The sequence below is a fragment of the Lolium rigidum genome, chromosome 4, assembly GCF_022539505.1.
Source record: "Lolium rigidum isolate FL_2022 chromosome 4, APGP_CSIRO_Lrig_0.1, whole genome shotgun sequence".
NCBI classification, from domain to species: domain Eukaryota; kingdom Viridiplantae; phylum Streptophyta; class Magnoliopsida; order Poales; family Poaceae; genus Lolium; species Lolium rigidum.
Window position 1 is genome coordinate 89,389,653 of NC_061511.1, and position 9,448 is coordinate 89,399,100.

General features: G+C 46.2%; 1 long non-coding RNA gene across 1 annotated transcript; it reads right to left on the minus strand.

The window, feature by feature from the left end:
- Positions 1–494: 494 nt before the first annotated feature.
- On the minus strand, positions 495–5,156 carry LOC124649306. Its single transcript, XR_006986603.1, has 3 exons — positions 5,108–5,156; positions 1,243–1,347; positions 495–849 (listed from the first exon to the last, which is right to left on the minus strand). It is a non-coding gene; the product is annotated as an uncharacterized LOC124649306 (long non-coding RNA).
- Positions 5,157–9,448: the final 4,292 nt, after the last annotated feature.

Here is a 9,448-nt window from a genome sequence, read left to right on the forward strand (position 1 = left end):
TATACATACATAAACATAGCTCACATATAAATACATATATATTAGAATATAGTATATAGAAAATATGCCCTTGCATTGCAACGGGTTAATATTTATTGGATTCTCTTGCAAGTGTTTGATGAATGGACGCAAATATGTTGTGGGCTTCATTGCACATATAGGCATGAATGGAACAGCTCCTCATTTATAACTAATTTGAATTTGGATTTAAACTACATAATAAAAATAGTACAGAGTAAAAAATAGCACAAGAGGGAATTGAAAAAAAATACCCAACTCCCCAGGCCCACCCTACAACCACACAGCGATGACCCAAGTAATAGAAAAGGACGTGGCTAGGTAGCATCCGGTGCTGGCTTGTCTAACCCAGCATCCGGATGCTAGTTTGTCTCACCCAACATCCGGGTGCTAGTTTTTCTGACGGAGCACTCAATCAGGACAACCACCCCAAACACGTCAGGGAAAAGTAGCAGCAGACCCACGCGCATGGCCTACCACACCGAGTCAAAAACTAACCACTCTCTCACTCCCCTCTTGCCCAGATATTTGTGCATGACAAACTAATTCAGTTCTTCTTCCTCGTTTCTCCAAGAATCTCCATGGAGCCCCTACAGTTAACTAAACTTTGATGCCACAGGTGCATGCAACAAATATAACAGACCTGGATCAACATAAATACATTGGGAACCCCATGTTTCATGCAAAAGACACATATACAAGTTAGTACAAAATTTATAGAAAATCTCCAGGTTAAGGCAAACACAGTTTTCAGTTGCACACAATGTATTGATTTCCTTGCGTATATTGAAGTTGGTCCTGCTTGCAAGTGAGTTGCTCCTCGCCTCGGGTCTACATTACGTAAAAAGGTAACTTAGGAAAAGAACAATTTTCATTGATCGCCCATTACGTGTAAACAATTTAGCACATGCATGGAGTAACAAACTAATGTATTAAAAACAACACTCTCCACTGACGGTTAGTAAAAGAACACTCTCCACAGATGGATGTTATGTGTAAACAACTCCGCACATGTGTGAAGCAACAAAGGAGATTATGTAAAAGCGACTTAAAATAACTTAAGCTACTAGTATGCAACTTAGATTTAAATTGACACAAAAAACAACTTAACTAATTTCAGTATCCAACTTAAGCATATTAGTAAAAACATCTTAACTAAACCATTAGCACAACTTAGGCATGCTGATGAAACAAAAAGCACAATTGTTACAGGTGGATTTATACCTCATTGGAAAAGCTCCATGGTAAGTTCAAAGATGCAAACTCTTCAGTCCTAGTCATCCCAACAAAAAGACGGCATCTTATGGTAGCACCAACACCTTCTTTTAGCTATTTTGTGCAAAAAAAAACCATCTTAGCCAATACGTGTCAACTATGGACCTGTAACACCTAGGAATGATGCTAGACCTACTGTAGGGCTTACAAAGCAGCTAATTACAGCAGAAAAAAAAAAGCAAGGAGGAGTGCTTGGCATTTTCTTTAGTCATTAATTTGTTCTATAGCTGAAAGAACAATAGTTGGACCATGTGAGAAAACCTATTGAAACATCCCAGAAACAAATCTTGAGTGTTTTGCTGCAAAAACCAAACCTAGAACTTGGAGCAACTTAGCTCACCTATAAGAACCAGAAAATGCAGTAGTAAAACCAGAAAAACAACACTAGTAAACTAAAAAGCAATAGGATACAAAAATAAGAAAGAATAGCATGTATGGGACAAAGAGGGACTGAATTTTACATACAATTGGGATAGAGAACAAAAACAATAACTTGTATGGGTACAACCAAATCATGTAAGTCAAGGAACTTGTTTTATTTGGGAGTATATATATACAAGTAACACAACAAAAACTAAGAAAGAAGCAGCAACTTAGATCATCCAAAATTCCAGATCAATACCTAGTAATTTAGTTGTACCTACCCCATAGATTCCCATAGCGAAAAAACAACAAAACTAAGTTCATGCAACTTAGCTGAAGTGTAAGTACAAGTTAGTGGCATACCTAGTTCAACTTAACAGGATCAAGTTGCATACTTCCCCATATAGAAAGAGTAAGAAACATATCCTAGGTTTGTGATTACAACCTTGATGCTCCTAGGTTTCCAACATGTTAAAAGTAAGATTTCCATAGCATGCCACGTCTTCACTCGCAGTAACTACCAGCGTACCCCTCTCCCTCTCTCCACCTCACACAACTTCCATGTTCTGCACTACCAACAAATCCAGTTCTTCTTCCTTCTCCAAATTTTCACAACTGTATCTTCTGTTCAGTAAACCTTGATACGGTGTGCCAAGTAGAAGCAGGAGTTGGGCCGTGGTAGCGGTGGGCTGGTGTTGGGCCGTGTTAGCTGCTGTGGGTCGAGGTGTTGTCATAAACCTCTGTAACAGAATTAAGGAGGCACCGAGTAATTGAAGCGTGAACGCTATTCTCACCCTCTGGCTCTTTTCCCATCTTTTGCTTGCTCTTCTCATCTCCTATTCTCCAATTCTGGCCACAAGTTCCCAAATCCACCACTGGGCCGTGACACAAATTTCCATGGATCCAAGCACATGACTAAAGCTTACAACTTCCCAAGAACGAAGTATTTTCCAAAAAGAACACAAAGGAATGACCAATTATATATCCTAGAAGACGGGACATAAAGAATAAAGCTCAAGCAAAAATATTGACTAGCCAACTTAGGCAGATTAAGTAAGCAAACTTAGGCGTGCTCAGAAACCAACTTGATTAAATTTTAAAACCAACTATCCTAGAAGATGAGACACACATATATTGGTTTCATTGGTAACCTAACATAACTAGAAGATGCAACCAAACTTAGCCATGTTCAGAAGCCAACTTAACCTCATATTTGCAATGAAAAAGTGAGAGGTTTCAATTCATTGTGAGAAAACTACCATTTTCATGTTAGTATGTAACTTAGCTAGATTCGGGAACCAAACTTAGCCATGTTCAGAGACCACTTAATTAAATTAAGTATCCAACTAACCTAGAAGTCGAGACACAGAAACAAAACATAGTTCAAAATGTTGAGAAAAATTCAACTTAGTTAGATTTCAGTAACCATTAGCCATGTTTCATGAGAAAACTTACTAATATATAGTAACCAACTAACCTATAAGATGAAAACACAAATAAAATTCTATTTAAAATGGTAGAGGAGCCAAACTTAGTTGGGTTCAGTGACCATCTTAGAAACCATGTGTTGAGAAGCCAACTTAGTTGCATTCAACAAACCAACTAAACTAGAAGATGAGCACACAAATAAACATAACATTATAGGTTAAGAAGCCAACTTAGTTAGATTCAGTAAACAACTTAACTGTGTTCATGACCCAACTTAGTTTAATCCGGTAACAAACTAAGCTAGAAGATGAAACAAAAAGTAAATCTAGCGGGTGATGTGCACCACTCTACTCATTTCTCTCCACGAGAAAATGCAACATCAGGTGAAATCGAGCAGGGATTGAACAGATTCAGATTGTGGGCATCATGATCTGTTGTAGAACTAGTTTTTTTTTCAGGAAGGAGAGTTATGCATGTTAAGCTAATACAATGGGGCATTATGACGCACTATATCTCATAGTATAATATAGCGCCAAAACATAGTGTAAGCTATGAAAGTGTGCAATGACGATAGCAATATAAGGATATAACATCTAAATAACCTTTACTCAATTGGAAACAATAATCACATCTAGAGTGAAGCTCACTGCTGAACTGAAGTTTACTAATCTGTCACTGGAGTCAGACAATTTCGTGGCGGTGGCAACCTCTGCTAGCTCTGCTACAAACCACTCACTTGCCAAACATACTAGTAGTTCAGATGTAGTATTTAGAAGGATATTGCTGAAGCCAAAACTCTGTTCCGTGAATTATCTCACATGTTAGGAGAAAGCTGAACTATGTAGCTCACTCACTTGCCAAACATACTAGTAGTCCAGATGTGTGTAACCGCATGTTTGAAGCAGTGCCATATGTTGTCATTGATCTAGCTAAGAAGGATGGTGTAAACCTTGGTTATGAGTAACATATGAGCTTTCCCCCCCTCGAAAAATGGAACCTATACTCCATGTTTCATATTACGACAGACTAATGGCAATATCTTTTACCTTTTTAAACCAACGGAGCAACCAAAATATATAAGAAACCTGCATATCACAACGGAGCAACCAAAATAGATAAGAAACATGCACAACCCTACCACAGACCACAGAGCCAGAAAAAATCTTCTCAATTTCATATCTCAATTTCACATGATTTGAGATGAAACTACATCTAGAGGGATCAAACTTCATCCACCCATCCCTCGGTCTAGAGAGGATGCCTGTTGAGGATCTCCTTGAAGAAACAGGAGAACTCCTTTTTTTTTTGCAAACACTGAACGAAAATAACGCACAAAGTGAATTGCGGCATAGTTTTGGCCTACTCAGACAAATGAAGTGTTTCTGTGCTACATATTGTGATTGGCTGTGAGTGTGAGTGCATGATTGGATGCTGAACATGACATCCCTAGAAGACCTATCATTGGTGGTAGTCGACATCAAGTCCCTTGTCTTGGCAGAAGGGCTAGGCAAGCTGAAATAGCTTAGTGACCTCCACATTTGGGTTCAGTGGGAACGTGGTGAAAGTTGGAACAGAGCTTTGGTGAAGTCTATAAGGAATTTGTTAAACCTGCAAAGCCCACAAAATGGGTGGTTTGTTGTTTAGTCGTGTTGGCAGTGATGCCGAGATCTGGGAAGGCTTTTTCCCCCGCAACATCTCCGTACCATGATCTTTGAAGCCTACACATTTTCTAGTGTCCCTCCTTGGATGGATTCAACACATATTCAGAGGCTCTCATATCTTGAGTTGGAATTTTGTTGTTTGGAGGACCCCTGTCTCGAGATCCCACATGTATAGCAAAACAAGGACAGATCCATCGGGAGCTCAATCCTGAAGCCACGCGAGCAAAACATTACACCCAGAATTGCAAGCTTTTTTCGCTCCCCATTCACCCCTACCAATACGAAATCCCAAGTTCCCAACCACGAGGCGGGACTCCCCAATCGCCATGAATTGAGATCCAACGAGTCAGTAGTTGGCTCACCTGTTCCCTGAAGATGTCGTCCCCGCCGTCGCACGCCTCCCGCTTGTCGATGCAGGGCTCGCTGCACGACCGATTCGTCTCGCTCGTCGAACTAGAGCTCGCAGGACAACCGGTAGTTTCTCTCTCCTCGACGCAGAGTTCGCCGCACTACTGCGCGGCCCGCCCTTCGCCGATGAGCACGCCTCCCGCTAGCGTGCGCTCGCGCTCCGCCGATGAGCTCAGCGCCTGCTCCCTCGCACCCCTCCTCCCGCGACGAAATCGCCCGACGCCGATGAAACCCTAGTGTTACGATGTACGGGGGAATGGGGAACGGCCCTGGGGGGGGGGGGGGGAGAGAAGGGGGCGCTGCGCCAAGAACCCAGGTGGGGTTTGGTCGGGGGCCAGATGGTTTCGGTCGGGACGTAACGCGTGATTGTTTCATCAAAAACGCATCGGACGGTCTGCAACCGAGTGCTCGGTTGAACAAGTAGCATCCAAGCACTTTTTAGCAGTTAGGAATAGAAAATAGCCCCCTAAAAAAGGTGAAAAAGGGGCCACGACCACGATGCAATTCTCCATGGTTCCCAGGATCACAACCCATCGTCCCAACTCCCAAGCCACGCCTCTCTCTGTGCCATCCTACGGAGTACAGACTACAGACCGACCGCATCTCTCTCCTCCCCCGTTCCATCCAGAGCAGCGCGCTGCCGGCCTGCCGTCTCCTTCCCTGTCTCGGCCAGCACCGCACGCTGCCCTCCTCCTCCTTGCAGGCCACCATTGGACGCTTCCGCCTTCCCCGTCACAGGCAGCGTCGGGCGCACCGTCTCCTCACCGTCGCGGCCAGCGTCGAGCGCCGCCGCCTCCTCCCATCACGGCCAGCATCTGGCGTCTCTGCATCTTCCCCATCACGGCCAGCTTCCGGCGCCGCCGCCCCTCCCTGTCCCGCTTTGTAATCGGCGATCCCCGCTCTACCCGTTGGTCGATCCAATATCTCATATTTAGTTTTGTTCCCAAATCCCATCTCCCGCACGAGATTAATCAATCTTCCTCTCGATGAAGGTCCCTCAGGAGATTAATCAGTCCTCCTATCGATGGAGGTCCTCGTAGCCGTGTTCAAGCACCAGCAGTCCGGCGAGACCTAATTAATCAATCCTCGCTCGATGGGGAATCGTGCACAGAGGAACGGGAATATATATGGGTGTTTTTTGTGGGGAGAGTGCAAGAATCAAAAGCAAATTGACCGAGTTTCGTTTTGATTTGGTAGCAGAGTTCGGTACCAACTCGTTCCGTTTCGAGCCCTGGGCGGGAGGAAGGGTTGGAGGTTGAGGAGAGGCGGTCGGTTGCGGAAGAATCCAGGATAGACAGGGGAGGAAGGAAACAGTACGGACAAAACGTTATTTTTACTTGGCGGTGGCAGACCATGTAATTTGGACGGAAAATCAGGGGTAATAATAGACGGACCAACAAGAAACCTTATTTTCTTTATTATTAGGTATAGATTTTTCTTAAAATTTTCATTTAGATCGTACCATGTGCAAAACATAAGTGAAAATGATGATTTTCTTTTGTCTACTAAAACGTCTTAGAAGAAAACTAGAGAGGATTCCTTAACAACACAAAATGTCAATAACTGTATCTAACATAACAAGAAAACTAGAGAGGATCCCTTAACGACACAAAATGTCAATAATTATAACTATGTATATCTAGTTGGTCCTCGCCCCTCCATCACCGGAGCCGGGGTGGGATTCACCTAGTGCGCCACTTCTATATTTTTGGTGCGTCGCTGCTGTATTTTTGAAATTTTGTTTTTTTTTTTCATTTTTTGTTTTAATTTCGTTCCGCGTTTGGTACGTTCTATGTGAGCTCCACATGGTGTCGGAGAGGAGGGAGTGGACAACGGCTGGGAAGGAGGGACTGGGCCGGGGAGGATGTAATGGCTGGTGACCAGGGAGGGGAGGGAAGAAAGGAGGGAGCAGGGGCACCGGAAACAGAGGATGCACAAGAGGAGGAAGGAGAGAGGAGGGGATGGAGGGATAAGGGATGAGAGAAGGGAGGAGGAAGGAGATGAGAGGAGGTCGGGAGAAGCATAAACGCCGGTTGGTGGAGCCTATTGCGGAGGAGGTGCGTCGACCGGCGAGCGAATGGCCGAAGGAGCAGATAAATGAAGAGAAGTGAGGGAGGAGTGGAGGAAGGAGGAAAGATAGGGGATGAAGGAGATGGATTTGCCTCTACCAATCATAACATGGGAATAAGGAGAAGACAGATCATGGGCACGTTTGGTAGGCTGCATGCCCCTTGGCTCGCATCAGGCCAGCAATTTTCGGCCTGTTTGGTTGCCTGGGCCGAGCCGCGTTCTTGCAGGAACCGCTTCTCAAAGAAGCGTCGGGCCAGGCCCTAGAGGAAAGCCCTGTTCGGTAGTTTCCAGTGGTGCAGGCAAATCTCCACGCCGGCTGATGCAAAAGGGAATCTTCGGCGCACACGCGGAGACGAGAATGGAGATGGCGGGAGCTGCGGCGCGCATTGGTGAAAAGTGAAAAGGGGGGCGGGAAGAATTCCGTCACCTCCAGCCGCGCCCCATCGCCTATTTCTACCCCCTCCTCCACTCTCCTCCCAAATTTTGAGCTGCTCCTCCCGTCGGCAAGCAGCTAAAAGGCGCACGCATCTCGGTCGGTGACTGTTGTAGCGGCGGCGACGACGAGTACATCTGGGCTGCTTCATCTACTTCCTGCTCCAGTGCATCTTCACCTCCAGCGATGACTGTAAGGCATCCCTTATCCCTGCATCGTGGTAATGTTTATATCTAGGTTAGGAGTAATCAGATCTTGTCTAGGGTTTGGTCTTGTAGCAGGGGTTAGTTCGGATTGTGGTGAGCTATCATGATCTTGCTAGGGTTCGACATTTCCGGTTGCTACTTTGTCCCGAATGTGCTCACCTGCCATGTTATTGCAAGGGTTTGTGCTATTCACCGTTGCAATGAACTGCTTGTATGATTTAGGATGATTGTTGGTACGGTTTGTGCTATTCACATGTCTTTGCTTTCAAGTAGATTCACGTTATATGTACTACGATGTGTGTAGGACTCCTTCTGTGATGACTTTAGCCAGGCGCTTGTCTGCGTTGGGGACTCTCAGATCGCTTCGAAAGTTCTCGATTCACAACCCACCTATGACTCCAAGGTGGCGGTCACCCCTCTGCCTGTGTCTGACTTGGAGGCTCAGGTAGCGGCAGAGGTCGCGGCTAGGTTGGCCACTACAAAGAAGAACAAGAACAACAGAGAAGCGGAGAGGGCCTTGAAGACCGGGCAGAAAGGGACTGCCACCATGAAATGCCTTCCATTCATGTTCAGCTTCGTGTTGGAGAAGATGTGCGGCTTGATCCAGAGCGGAGTGAGAACTGACAAAGGATTCAAGGAAGTCCATCTCAATTCTGTGGCGAAGGTCCTTTTTGACCAATGTGGTGTGTCCGTGTGCTCCACTCCGGTGTACAACCACCTGAGGAAGTGGAGGCAGAGGTGGCTCACCATTAGCAGGCTCCGCGATCTAAGCGGGGCTCAGTGGTGCAAGGATACCAAATGCATCATCCTTGAGGGTGAGCACTACTGCGGGCACGTCGCGGTGAGAACCTCACTAACTTTTTTGATCAGCCACGAGCAGAACTAACATCACTGTCCCTTCGTATCGTAGCATCACCCAAAGGACGCGGAGTTCCTGAATGTGCCCATTGTCAACTACGACGAGATGCATACCATTTTCTCCTTCGGCCTCGCCACCGGCAAGTACGCCATGGGATCCGAGTGAGCCCCTAGGTTCGGCTGCAGAAATCCCGCACCCGAGGATGCCGAAACCCGGGAGTCCGACATGGTCAAAATCGATGCTCGAGAAGGCTGCCGAAGCGCCTGGGAAGGTGAGCGCCGGCAAGAGGAAGAGAGCCACCTTCGCCAAAGACGAGCTGGTGGCCTTCACCAACATGACTGTTGTTGTGAAGGACGTCGCACATGCCATCAGGGACAACAAGCCCACGGACATGCACCCTGACCTGTACAATGCGGTCATGGACATGCTTGGCTTTGCCGAGGATGATCTCATGGCCGCCCTGAGCCACCTCGTCGACCACAAGGCCTAGGGTTCCAGCTTTGTCGACATGATCGAGCCACACCGCGTCCTCTGGCTGAGAAACTACCTTGGCAAGTACCACTCAAAGGTCACTAGTGGAAAACAGGGCTTTCGTGGGAGACTTTTGTCGCGGGCGCGCCTGCACCCGCGACAAATGGCCTGGCCACGTCGCCCCGAAACCATTTGGAGCGAGCCGGGCCTTTTATCGCGCCCTTTTGTCACGGGCCGTATCACAACCCGCGACAAA